We start from the raw sequence: 12,694 nt of genomic DNA, 5'->3' as shown, positions 1-12,694 counted from the left end.
GCTGCAGCACACTGCAACGCTATGGGCAGTAGAAGCGACGTATCGTCAACCCTTTTCACCTTATTTTCCTCTCTTGTCAGATTTCCTGCAAGATCAGGGCTGTTTATAAATTTCCCAGTGTTAATTTAATGCTTTAATTTTTTAATTTTATCTTTTTAATGCTCAGGGAGTGTTCAAAAAAAGTTTGCAAATTTTGCGTGGATTAGATGGACCTAACCTTGCACCCATGGAAATCAGTGGCAGTTTTGGGCTTGGGGGTTGTTTGTGCCTTGCGTTACTAGACCAGAGCTCGTATTTGGCCCAGACTGCTTCTGGATCACAAAGAGAAAGAAGTAAAATTAGGAGAAAGCAAACAGGGAGTTTCTAAACCAAAAGCTAGCACCAAAACCCAGAGAAACCTTGTTTCAGGTGGAGCAAAGCTCCTGCAGATCCCAGTGCTTTTTGGAAGCTCTTCCAACAGGTTGCTTCCACCCTGGCCTCCTCGTCCTGGAGGTGTTTGGCCTGCTCTTGCTCCCCACAAAGCTTTCCCTTTTATACTGCTGTTAATGCCTGATGTGAACTTGCAAGGTAGCATTACAGCCACCAGGCTGAACCTAATCTGAATTGATCTGCTCTCCTTATAGCCACATTGCAGAGCAAATCAATGCTGAGCAACGTTCAGTGCATAGCATCTAAGCTAAAATAACTTCAAAGGAATGGCTTGAAGGAGAGGAAAGGTTAGGAAAGTCAGCGTAGACATTGCTTCTCACTTGTCACCTCTTTGCACCAGGCTCTGTAAGAGCACTGGGAGGTCTGCAACAGTTCTGAAGATGTCTTGCTGCCGCCATCCACTGTAGCCAGTTTTCCAGGTGCTGATGTACTGCTTCGAATTTGCATTTCCCCAGGCTTTTGGCACCTCCCATTTGTGCCATTGAGGTGGACCTGTGTGCAAAAGCGAGCGCGATGCCCCCATTGATTTTCCTTGGACAGAGAGTTGCACGAGGCATTCGGAAGTGGATGTCGGCCAGGCTGTGGGCTGGAGGAGCCTGCATTAAATCTCAGAGCCCGTTGCGAGCTGTGGAGTTTGTTTACTCTTTAAACTGCTATTGCAGCTATGGGTTTTTGGCTTTTTTTTTTTTTTTTTTTTCCTAGTGCATCGATTTGAACATTTGTTTTCTTGGAGAAAGGCAAGCTGTTTTATTGAATAAGAGTGTGGCTGTAGTCGTAGTGGTGTAAGGGTGTAAGTGAGGCAAGACTAAAAGATGCTACCTCGTTCATTGGGCCAAGCGATGTACCTATTGGGGAAAAAAACAAATCAAGCTTTGGGGTACAGAGCTTTTCAGGCAAAATGTGTAAATGTTGACCAAAAGGCTGGTTTTGTGCCTGTTCCACAGATATAAAGTTTTTTTAGATCTGTAAAAGAATGATGAACATGAAAGCAACAAGTTTTATTAAGAGCTAGTGATCTTCAGGTTCCTGTTTCAGGAGCCAGGTCTAATTGGTCTCTATTTTATTCCACGGCCCTTGAGTGCTTTGACATCTGCAGAAGTTGTTGACTTACAAAAGTTCAAGACTGCTGAAAATTTGGTACAGATAGTCTTTAACTATGTACCTAGGGGTCTCTGACTGGAGACTTTTAGGCCATAACCTCCTTTTAAGTGATCACTGGAGTGAAACCCTGCCTCTCGGTTCCGCCGCGTGGCTTTGGACTTGCTTCCTCGTGAAGCCACTGCAGCAAAGTGCTGAACTGAGGCCTTGGAAGGCATTGGTGACTTTGCTTAAAGAGAAGTGGGAATATTTGGCCTTCTTCACATTTCAGCCAGTCTTAAAGTCCGTCTTTCCCTGGAGCGGTCTTCCTTCTTTGCACACAGAGAAGGAATCATCTTCCCACTTCTTTGCAAACTTATTTCCTATTGTTTTGGTGTTCTGAAAAATCCTTCTCGTGCAGCTCATTAATGAAGTCAGATGTGAAAGAGCTCATAAGGGACACAGCTTTTCCTTCCGTTTTTCAGTATAGAGGTCTATAGGCCTTTTATACACTGAAAGATTAAATCATCTCCTGAAGCCACACTGTAGAGATTGAGTGATTTGGGGGAATTTGAAACAGTTTGTGCAGCACTTTTAACTCTTGCTTTAGTCCGATGGAATTTCTTCGTCTCACGATACTGCAGATAAAATACTGTCTTTGAGGAAAACAATTACTGAATTATCCAAAGACTTAAAATACCTTGATTTTCTTTTTTTCTCTAAAAGCCAACTTATTTCAAGTTGGATTTTGGTCTGTAGCCAGTGCTAGGTACCACATTTACAGCTTTGGAAATGGAAGTTCTTTATCTTACAGAACAAGCACCGTCTTCGTAGCAAAGGTGCAGAGAGTCACTCTATCCATTAGCCAAAGTCTCTCAAACCATGCATTTGAGGAATAATCTAAGAAAGTCCTTCTGAAGAAGACAGATCCTCCATGGCTTGAAATCTATGCAAGTTTAATTGGCAGGGAAGGCAGCTGCACCACACTCACACCATTTGAGAGCCTTATCCTGGGAGAAGCTAATGGCTACGATCATCCATCAGTCCAAGGAAGGCCTGGGTGCTGCAAGTTGTGGTTGCATCTTTTCCATATATCACTTGTGGCTACAAAGAGGACACTACCTAGAGCTGATGTGCCATGTTTGGTGCAAAAACTGACCCAGGGATAGAATTATTACTATCAACTTATTTCATCAAGGTGACATTGTTCTGAAGGCAGCCTTCAAAATGTCTTCGTCAAGATATTCATGTTTGTGAGGTGACAAGGAGGATGAGCAGAAACTATGAAAAATGGCTGTATCGGAACAGGTATTTCTGGTTACTTATTTGCTGACAATTTGTGAAGGTTCTTTTACAAAATTAACCCTGCAAAGCAAAACTTATTTTATGTCTACTGCAGGTAGAAAATCTTAAGCGAAAACCCAGAATGTTGCAGGATGATATTTTTTCTTCATAAAAACCTGAACCTTTTTTTTTAATTAAGAAAGGAAAAAAAAGCAGAAATTTGTAAAGGAAGCAATGTTGGGGCCATCTTTCTTTCAAATCTACCTGCCTGCAAACCTTGCATGGTGCCCATGACCCTGGCATCTGAGCAGCTCTCAGTGTTATCTCCATTTCCAGCCAAGGCACTGAGGCATTGCATGATGGAGCCCCGTAAAGTTTGTGGTGAGAATAGCCTGGCACTCTAGGGATGTTCGGAGATTTGTCTCAGGTCACTCCACCATCCATCACCTCTTTAATGACCTTCCCAGCTTCAGCAGCGTGGAGGAGCAAAGGCATTGGAATAGCTCAGCCTGCCCATGTGGCTGCTTTTCTGTAGTTGGCGTGACACCCCTTTCTCTGAGCTGCTCTGGATCGCGTACGTTAAATGATCCCCTAGAAAGCTGAACTTTTCAAGGCCCTAGCGGTATTACAACACTACAATTTCCAAAGACCCATATTAACCCAACAGCAGTATTTAATAAGACGTAACAAGTAGCGTTCAAAGTCCCTAGTCTAATCCTACCTAGGCTAAGTTGTTTTTAATTCCACTTGTTATGCCAGTTCACCACCACTATTAGAGTGATACCACTATTAGAGTAATGTGTTAGGCTACAGCTGCCTTCTTTAAAACATCTTGCAATTTTACACCTTGCGTTTCCCTGAAGGGCATGTTCTCCTGGGGTTCTTTGTGTGCCTCAACAGCACACGCATGCCAGAGCTGAGAGAGGTTTAGAGACTTGATTGATGGGACGGTTCCGCCTCTCTGCTATCTTTTAAAGTGCAAACTCCACGTCTTAAAGGTCTGTGGGATCACTGCCACCTCTGGCTGGATGTGTTACAGGAGAGAAGGAGAAGCTGAGCTCCTTTCTGTCCGTGACCCTGAGGTTTTTTACAGTGGTGGTGTTTCATCTTTGGATGGGTTGGACATCTGCAAAGTGAGAACACATTGTTGAAAGCATTTGTCTTCTCCATCATCTTGAAGCAAGGAGTATCATTTGGCTCTAATCTGCCAAGAAGAGATGACTGGCATTAAACCTGGATTTCACCAGGAGGTGACAATGATTTAACATTTTTTTATTATTATTTTTATTATTATTATTTTTATGCCCAGAAGTTCTTTATGACTATAAAGTGTTCCAGGAGGTTTTAACCTTGCTGCATTCAGCTTCTTCTGAGCAGTGGTTACTAAACAGCGTGCCTTTCCCATCAGCGGGTCCCCAGTTCGTTCATACATTGGAGCAGCGTGGGGGGACACGGAGCAGGGTTCGCAGACACAACACTCCTGAACGTCTGAAGATCTTGGGACACCCCTCTCCAGCTTTGATGATTTGACAGTGCACAAGAAAGGCCTCTCAAAAATGCATTTTAAGTGGCAGATCCTACATCCCAGGTATGAATGTTTGGTAGATTTTCCCAGATTTCAGAAGAATTTCAGCCCTTAAAGACGCTGGTACATAAGCCTTACTACGCTTTCAGCATCTTAGTGTGCCTCACCCTGCATCCTCACACCATTTCATCCGCTGCATTGGCTAGCTTCAAAGGAGCGAGTGGACCAGCAGTTAGGTCTGAGAGCAGCAAATGAGAGGAAACCACTGCCTAAAATGGGTCATCGCTGCTGCTGGCAGGTGAGTTTGGGTCATTACAGCTGTACCCTGCAGCGGGTGGTTGTTGGGTTCAGCGAGCCCTGCTGCGGGCAGCCCGCCTTGTGTCGTCTGGCCTGCCCAACACCATTTGGAAAGATGCAAAAACCCCCTGTGAGTGGCCAGGCAGGGCAGGAGGCTCATCTCTACTGTCCAGTGCCATGGGAAGACCTTCCAGGACCCCTTACTCATCCCTTAGACAGGAGTGCTCTGTGCAGGAAGAGGAGGGCACCACACCGGGACTGGGGCTTCTCGGCAAGCTCAGTGCAAGCCTAGCCGTGCCGGGGGCATCCCACGCGGCACAGAGCATCCCACGCAGCGTCCGGCGGCTCGCGGCACTCCGCGGCACGTGCCTCTTGCCACGAGCCTGCTTTCATATGGAGCAGCTGGGCTGGCGGCAGCGCCGAGCCAAGCAACTCCCCCATGAGTGCTATTAATATCTTTCTTGTACAAGTCTCACAGTCTTATTATGGTGAATAATGAAAGCATTTTCCCTGACCCTTGCTCCTTCTGTCCAGATCACGTTCTAAAAAGTATATGTATTTTTGACCCATCACATGATGGAAAAAAGACTCTGTCCTGTTAAGATGGAATTAAAAGAAAGTCAGATTTAAGAGCGTATTGACATGAAGGGCTTCCTGGTGGTAGCTCGGTACTTTGCTGACTACTGTCCTTCTCCTTCTGCTCCTTGCCTTAAGATTGAAGCTTAATAGTATCCTAAGCAGTTGCAGTAAAGAGAGGCTCTAAAGTAGGTTCTTGCATTTGTCATTTAATTGCTACATGGAAGAGTCGTGAAGATGCTAGATTTTATAACGTCTGGGACTAGACTTATTAAAATAATAAACAATTTTAGCTTGGAAGCTCTTTGGAGGATGTGCTGTCTTTCTAGTCGGTGTTTGTGTAATACCTAGTGCGATGGGATCCCGTTCTGTCTTGGGCTCTGGGGTACATCCACGTCGTGAATATAGTGTTCTTCAGTTAATTTGTTTATTGTTGCTGTTCAGAGAATTGAAAATTGCTGGAGGATTTTATTGGAATTGTAGAAACCTTGCAGTGTAGCTGCGTTGGATATACATATAAACCGCTGCTGGAGCACAGAGATTCCCAATTGTGGTCCCAAACCTGGAGGTAGCTCCTTGCGCGGATAAAGGGGTTATAGATGGAGAAGTTTGGAAGAATCGCCCTAACGGTAGCAAGCAGAGACAAACATCTGCAGGGCTGGATCTATATTGATTTTTATCAGGTATCTGCCTTATCTCAGCAGGCTCAAATGGTTAATAAATTCTGCTATTCGCCTACACCAAAGAGTTTGCATGTTGCTCACCAGTATGTTGGTCTGCAATAGCTGAGGGTCTCTCCAGCACTGGGGGCTCTTTCAGCCCAAATGTCCTCCGTGTTATGATTTCACTTCCAAACGAGAGATTAGGTTAGCGGGATAGGAAATAACCCTCTCCTGGAAGTTTGACAGCAGCTGGCTGGGATATGAGACCTCTAGGTGAAATGGATTTGGTTGATATTGCCAGAGAGTTTTTCTTGTAACTGCCAAGATAAAAACCTTACAATTGGTTTGATTAGTTTGATATTCTCGTTAGTTTATCATAGGAGATTATATCTTATTTATGTAAGGCAAACAAGCAAATGAGGAAAAATGAAAGCCATACAGTTTGCCCTTCAGGTTGTTCTGTTATTATACTATTATTACAGTTAATTCAATGTTATTTTCGTTCGAAAGGAATAGCAATCATCTTCGAAGGCCTCCAAAACACCTAACTCGGTCTTACCCAACTGTCCTGTGACATGTCTCACTGAAATCCATAAATAAAAATAACAGGAGCAGGTTTGATGTCTTGCTGACCTGTCTTGCCCGAACTACCTCCTGCGGCACCGCTCCCGCTTTAGGAACAGCATTGCTGTCCCGAATCCAGGTCAAATGAATTTCGAACCCAGAAAGCCGGTCCCAATGGCGGGCGATGCGTAGTGGGGACGGGTGGCACCGCTCGGGGTCAGCACGGCGGAGAAAATGGCCGGACTGGACCTGAATATCGGGGCATCCTTTGCTCGCGAGGGACCTGCCTGTCTCACCAGAGGAATTTTTTAAATTTTATTTCTTTTTTTTTTTTAACCCTCTAGCAACAGTTCTCAGGTCACTGAATAGCTCTTCGAGCGACGCTGTTCTGCAAACAGGATGCATCCACCTTGCTCGCTCGCTTTTATTTCCCACCGTGAGTTAAAACAGCCCCCGAGGTCCGGGCGGCCGAGCCGGAGTCGGGCACCCTGGGAAAGGGGGGATTCGGGCTCCGGCGCGCGGCCGAGCCCGTCCCCGTCCCTCCCGGCGCAGCTCCGCACCCACGCGCGGAAGGCGCGGAAGGAAGGAGGTTTCGGGAGGGGAAGGAAGGAAGGGAGAATTATTAATGAGTTTAGTGCGGTTGCTATGGGAACCTGTTGCTAATGAATCTCTGGGGTTTCCTCGCTACCCTCGGTGCCCGAGTTTCCTAGTGATGAGGTTCCCATGGCAACAGGAGTCACTAATACCCGGGCTGCCTCGTTCGCCACAGCCGCGCATGGACTGATAAAGCTCCTCGTTAAGTTAGGCAGGGTAATTTATAATTTTAAGTCAGGCTATCGAACCCGTAGGCCCTTTTCCTATAGCTAATGCAAGTTTGGAGCTTTCTTTTTTTTTTTTTTTTTCCTGGTTAACTTTCGCTGCAAAAGAAGTTTTTCACCCCAAGCCAAGCACTGCCCTTAGCCCAGAACCTGCAGCCCCCTTCAGCCGCTGCGCCTTGGCTCCCTGCTCGTGCTCGGCTTGGCTCCCCGCGGCCGAGCCCGTGCCTGCGCCCGCGCCGCCGGCCGTGAGCTTCGGGGAGGAACGCCGGCGGAATGGGGCTTTTTTTTTTTTTTTCCTTTCCCTCTTCCTTTTTTTCCCTTCATCTTCCTTTTTCTCCTTTCTTCTTCTTTCTTCTTTTTTTTTTTTCCTCCGCTACTTCTTTCTTCTTGCGGGAGGCCCAGGGCTCCTGGGTCCAAGCTGGTGGTTGGGCAGCAGGTGAGGACACCCGTAGCACCGGGGCTTTGCTGGGGTGGCTGACCTGGTGCCGAGGGGGTTCACGGCAAGCCTCGGCCCCCAGCAGTCCCTGTCTCCTCCCTGTGAAATCAGAGGGTCTGGTTCACCTGTAAACCCCAGAAGCGCTGGGTGCTCTCACTGGTGGTCAGTTTGGGGACCTGGTGGCATCCCATGGAGTCTTGTCCCTGTTTTTCGTCCGTGGTGTTGGCTGAAGGGCCCTGTGGAGCTGTGCTGGGACGCTGGGCCAGGAGGACTTGGGAGGCTGTTTCCCACCCTGGCGGTGGCTGTGCCACCACACTGGAGATGATGGGTATCAACCTTGCGCCTGCTGAGATGCAGCAATTCGACTGACACCGTGCAAAGTTCTTGGACAGAAATGGCAATATTGTGGAGCGTACGATTTCCCTGTGTGACCGCCCCGGGGTAGTGTAATGAGGAAGAACGACGCCAAACCCTGCCGGGCTGCACGGCCAAGTGGCAGAGGTGGGGGAAAGCAGAGCCCTTCAGCCGCCATTAAGTCCTCGGTGGCTCTTTGTCCTCAAAGTGTATCAGTAGAGGTCAAGAAACTACGCTGCGACTCTTCCTGTGATTTCCACTGCCTTTGGCTGTGCAGCAGCGAGCGTGCAGGAGGGAGCGAGCCCATGTGCAGCCCACGCAAATTTACACTAGGGCATCCACGTCCGTTGCCATTTGTTCAGCACTGACTACTGAAAATAAACGCAATAAAAATGGAGAGGCTTTTGCATTTCAAGTACAAACAAATACAGTCACCATATAACTATATTCTTTTTTTCTAATTCTCTGTAGAATGTAGAAAGCATCATTTTATCTCCCAACAAATCTTTTTAATATAACCATATTTGCATGCATGTATTCTTGATTGCAGTTCTCTTAAAAAAAAATTAAAAAAAAAAGAAAAAACTATGTCTTTGGTATACTGTGGCACAATTAATTATTTGCTCCAGGCCTGATGTTCAGGCAGCACCATCCTGATGCAAACTGCAAATGTGAAGAAGGCAGTTAGAGGCAAGAAGTTTGCATTCCTGTTTAATATCAGCTTTTGGGTAACAGTGGTGAAGGAAGTGCGTTTCTTTAATGGAGAATGTGCCTCCATGTCTGTTGTAATTGCCTGGGAGCTTTAGTCCTATAGAGCGACTGGCAAAGTCTGGCGCCATGAGCTTGTTATGTAATGCAAATTCATTATGTCCGACCACAGGTCTAATGACAATCCTTCACAGACGTTTTCCGTTGCAGTCAGATACGTGGCATTTCTTCGAGTGGTGAGCCTGGTCAAAATTTTTTCATCCATCTAAAAGCTGTTTTTTAACCAGAGAATTAGGCGTTTGAACAAAAATGGATCAATTGAGAACATCCAAGAAAGTACAGTAATAACAATAACAAAAAAGTTCTTTTTTTTTTTTTAATTTGAGATGAATGCAACAGAACGAAAATCTCCTCTGTATCAGCAATGTGTCATTGGCAAGCAGTGGAAAGGCATATTATAGATGATTAGCATCTTCGGGGCATGGCACTTTGTCTACTCATGTCAGCTCTATTCCAGCCACCAGCTCTGGCTGTAAATTGTCTGCAAAGGGGGAAGCTGTGTGCGTAAGCACTTAAGAGCTTTTGCTATTCAAGGCAGAGCGGACACTGAAATCCATCAGAAGGTGTATTTTTCACCAGGCAATATTGACTAATCTGTTAAAGCCAAGTCACCTCTCACCATGGGTTTTAGGCACGATAATATTTTTCTCTCTCGTAACACCTCCCATGCAGTGATTTTTTTTTTTGATAGCACTTTGTAGGTGTGAATAAATCAAACCTCTGCAATCGAGGTGGAAGAACTGAGGCACAAGAGGGTCAGAGTCCTATGGGGGAGCAAGAGCAGAACTAGAAGTAGTGCCGAGAAGTCCCGAGTCCTTCTTCTGTGATCAGACTTCTGCGCTCTCGTAAATCAGGAGAGCATGGGGCAGTTCTGCCCGGATCGCTTTCACGGAGATGAAAGCTATCGAGCATTAACGATGATGGGCTGAAGCGTTCTGTATGTGCGTGTACTCCCAGGTATGAAAGAGCATGGCTAATGATACCTTGTAAAATGATGAATAATTTATCTAGTGGTTGATGGTAGCTGTGAAGTAGATATGCGATCCTATACCCATCTCACGGATGAGTAAACTGAAGCTAATTGAGTATTTGAACGATCATAAATAAGGTGAATGTGTTGTTACAGGCAAAGAACAGGACGTTGCTGTTGATATTTTTATCTGAAAGAGAAGGTAGGCTCTTGGCAGTACAAAATTACTGGGGTGCAGGGAAAGGAAAATTAAGTATGTGGAACCTGCTGGAGACTGATAAGTGGAATTTCATTGGATAAAGCAAGTCAGTCTCTGTCCATAGTCTGTCCAGATTTCTAACAGCTAGAAGGAAAAGAGGTGTCTCAGAGCAGCTGTGTGCAGCGAGGAAGATGGGCGTACAGATGAACACACCTCTTGAGGAAGACTTGCTCCCTCTCGGTGCTGATTATTATTTCAGCTCAGCTGTAAATTAGTGGTGCAAATGTAATCCATGGAGAGCAGTGTTGGTTGATCTTCCTGGTTCTGTGGTATGTGAGTCACCATGTGGCAACACAGGTCTTGTGCGTCCCCTGGTGCTGAGCAGCCCTTAGTCATCTTTGGTGCCTGTCTGCATGCAGGAAACCTCTTTCTCCAGCAGCTGTTTCAGAAGGGTGTTGACCATGAGAGCACCTAGGAGGGACCGGCCTCACTGAGCACAGAGAAAGGCTGCCAGGTGATACTCCGACCATCTCTCCGGCTGCTCCTTGCTGCGCCCTGCTTGAGCAGGATGCAACAGTCAGCTTAGCAGGTTCCCTGAACTTCTCTGCTGCCCTTCAGCACTACCAGTAGTGATTAAGTCTGCTTTAGTCTGTGACCTGGATAAGGTTGCTAGCCTCTGTAGGACCTCAGAGGAGGAGGCGTAGGTGAAAACATTTCCCCTTCCATCCCCCTTTCCCTTCCTTTCTTCTGGAGGCAAGTCATCAACTCCCAACCAGTTGGTTCTCCCCTTCCCGCACACTTGTCTCTTCTGGCAACTACAGCTTCTTGTAAGTATTACCAATTTGGGTCTGCCTTGTGAAGCAGATGCAGGGCTGATGCTGGAGTCATCTCATCTGCTCCGGCATTCCTAATGAGCACCACAGATGGAGAACCGATCATCGCTCCAAACTTGTCCTTTGCGAACGCTGCCGGCTGCAATGGGCACAGCATGCCTGATGTTATCTCCCTGCTCCTGGTGTTTCCCTGCCAGAGTTTCCATGTGCTGGTGGATGTCGGGAATGGCAGCTGCTTATCCTTAACGCAGTGGCCGGCTCGCTGCTGGTGAAGGCTCCATCTGTCTCCCTATCCACTCTCGTTAATATTTATCCCTCATTGTTATATTCTTGTTGTTCCCACTATTCCTCCTCAGAACTGCACATTGCAATGAAGCCTTAAAAAGAAAGTCTCTTTTTGTGGTTGTTTTTGGTTGCTTTTGAATGATAAATATTTCATCAGATGCCTGCCTCCTAGCCTGTGCTTGCTCTGTGCTTTCCAGTACAGTATGTACAGTGATTGACAGAGATTTATTTAGATTTAGAAGCACTCAAAGATCTGTCTGCTTTTCCAAAGTAAGTTGAGTTTTGGAGCAGGCCATTTGTTTTGCGGTTAAATCTGTGGAAGGCCACTTGGGGTCCCTGTAAAACGTTTTGCAGTGCCTTGAGCTGCTCTGGTGGATGCCTGGCTTTCCAAGGGCTGCCCCGAAATGGATATGTTTGCTAGGGAGCCTGGAAAGTATTGCTGCTTAATTTAGACTGTTTATCTCGAGAGGTCTTGGAGTTCAAAGCCTAGAAGATGCATGGAAGTTCTCCTCCCTTTTCCCAGCGGCCGGCCTCGCAGGAGCACCAGCCACGCGGCGGGTGGGACGGTTGTCCCGCGGCGCCTGTGCGGGCCGAGTTGTCCTCACCGATTTGCAGGCGGTTTTCTGCCTTTGGCAACCCAACCTGATTAACACCTGCTTCTTGCTCTTTCTTTTCCCTGGGTCTCATGGATTTCCAGGGAAACGTGCACTGGCTGGCACACAGTTGGCGCCCATTTTCCGTGCACGCAGCTTCGCCCCAGCTGTCGTCCCTTCCAAGCGATTCCCAGAGAGTGAAGATTGGATTCCAAGAAGATTTATTAAATCTGGCAGGTTTTCTCCATGGCTGTCTAGTTCTAGTTCTGCCATTCTTGACCTTGGCTGAGTTGCTGATGGGCAGGATTGTGGGCTGCCAGTTGGCTTGTTGGCATAAAGTCCCTGGCCCGTCGTACTCAGTAGAAGACTTGGTGTTTTCAGTGAATCCCAGATTACAGTTTAGTGGTCTTGAATTCATCTCACCTGGACTGCTATAAATCCGGGATAATTCCAGTGGAGCCCACTGAATTAGATCACAGCATGCAAAAGGCTGCTCAAGGCCAAGCCTGCTTAATCTGAGGGGCCGATTTAGGGTTTATTCATGATTTCTGCCGTTATCATTTGAAGTAAAAATAAGAATAACCCAAATGCTGTTCAATTAAAAGAGGATTTGAATATTTCATTCAGATCAAAGCTGGGCCGTTATTAAATCCTTCAGTTGCAAGAAATAACCATTTCTACATCAAAATGTTAAGTGGTCACCCTTTGATAAATGCCACCCTTTATGAATTTAATTAGAAAACATTTATTTTATTTCATCCAATAATGTCGGAGTGCTGGAAAGGTATGCCAGTTGCCAGGACAACCCATTTCTCTTCTTTCCCCCTCCGCTTTATTTCTCCGATGTCACTTTTGATCACATCATCTTGAAAGGAGATTTTATTATTGAGGTATTCAGGCTACCTTGATTGAAAGGCAGAATTTTTTCTGGAGCTGACGCCGTTTGCGGGGCTGCTGCTGGCCAGCTGTCCTCTGCAGAAAGGCAACGGCAGAGCCAGCACGGCACGGCGGCGGGAACGAGGGA

The 12,694-nt window shown here is 46.5% G+C and overlaps 1 protein-coding gene across 3 annotated transcripts in view; it reads left to right on the top strand.

Moving 5' to 3' along the window:
- The window catches only part of CACNA1H (calcium voltage-gated channel subunit alpha1 H), a 221,701-nt gene that overhangs the window by 19,846 nt on the left and 189,161 nt on the right, over positions 1-12,694 (top strand). The window contains exon 1 of one of the 3 annotated variants that reach the window (XM_062588651.1): positions 4,536-4,613. The exons of the other annotated variants lie outside the window; for them this stretch is intronic. The gene's annotated coding sequence lies outside the window, so the exon portion shown is untranslated. Of the gene's footprint in view, positions 1-4,535; positions 4,614-12,694 lie in introns of those variants that run through there. 3 annotated transcript variants of the gene reach the window in all.

The sequence above is a fragment of the Rhea pennata genome, chromosome 15 (genome assembly GCF_028389875.1).
Source record: "Rhea pennata isolate bPtePen1 chromosome 15, bPtePen1.pri, whole genome shotgun sequence".
In the NCBI taxonomy this organism is placed as follows: domain Eukaryota; kingdom Metazoa; phylum Chordata; class Aves; order Rheiformes; family Rheidae; genus Rhea; species Rhea pennata.
This window is presented reverse-complemented; position numbering and strand designations above follow the sequence as displayed.